We start from the raw sequence: 468 nt of genomic DNA, 5'->3' as shown, positions 1-468 counted from the left end.
AGATCATCAGAAATTATAGGGACTCAGAATATGTCATATGTGTGCTAAAGGGACTCAATGATCAATACAATACAATCAAGACTCAGATCCTTTTGATGGAACCATTGCCCCTCATCAACAAAGTCTTCTCCTTGGTAATTCAGCAAGAAAGACAACAAGAAGGAGTCAAGAATGACCAAAGCAAAATTGCACTGAACAATATCAGCACTGATCAAACATGGAAGCCTCAATTCAACAGAAACAACAATAATAGAGGAGGCAATTACAACAGAGGAAGTGGAAGAAGGTTTCAAGCAAATCCAAGGAGCTATGTGATGACAACCTCAAGGGGCTGCCTTAGAATTATAGGATCGTTTAGCTTGAAATTAGGCTTTGTGAATGTGTGAATTCGGTTTTGTCAAATTAGGGCAATTTTTGGGTTGATTTGCTTCGGTTTGGGCGTGGGGAAGTGTAGGGCAGATTGTGATG

Source organism: Lupinus angustifolius, chromosome LG02 (assembly GCF_001865875.1).
Source record: "Lupinus angustifolius cultivar Tanjil chromosome LG02, LupAngTanjil_v1.0, whole genome shotgun sequence".
NCBI classification, from domain to species: Eukaryota; Viridiplantae; Streptophyta; class Magnoliopsida; order Fabales; family Fabaceae; genus Lupinus; species Lupinus angustifolius.
This window is presented reverse-complemented; position numbering follows the sequence as displayed.